Source organism: Corvus brachyrhynchos, unplaced genomic scaffold, assembly GCF_000691975.1.
Source record: "Corvus brachyrhynchos isolate BGI_N302 unplaced genomic scaffold, ASM69197v1 scaffold48, whole genome shotgun sequence".
Classification (NCBI taxonomy): Eukaryota; Metazoa; Chordata; class Aves; order Passeriformes; family Corvidae; genus Corvus; species Corvus brachyrhynchos.
The window spans coordinates 2,885,710-2,886,042 of NW_008240027.1; positions in this window are offsets into that span (position 1 = coordinate 2,885,710).

Below are 333 nucleotides of genomic sequence, written 5' to 3' on the forward strand. Positions count from 1 at the left end.
TACAGCTTGCTGCCACTCAGTCACAAGAAGATTTCACCATTTTTAGTGCCAGACCTTTTGGCAGTAGGGACAAAGCAATGTGTTTGCTACTGAAAAGGCAGTATGAAACCATCTCCCCTCTGTTGAAAATTCTTGTCTCATCCTGCCCTCATTTGGGTGATTTTACTGCCCATTCTAAGAGAAGGAACCACAAGGATCACAATTAGCACTGGTATTTTCCTCTCGTGGTAATGAGTTTGAGCTGCAGCTGTGCTACTCCTCACAGTATATTTCTTGGAAGATCAGTCAGGCTGAACCCTTGGGGATAAGCTCCTGGGGTAACCAGAGACTAAG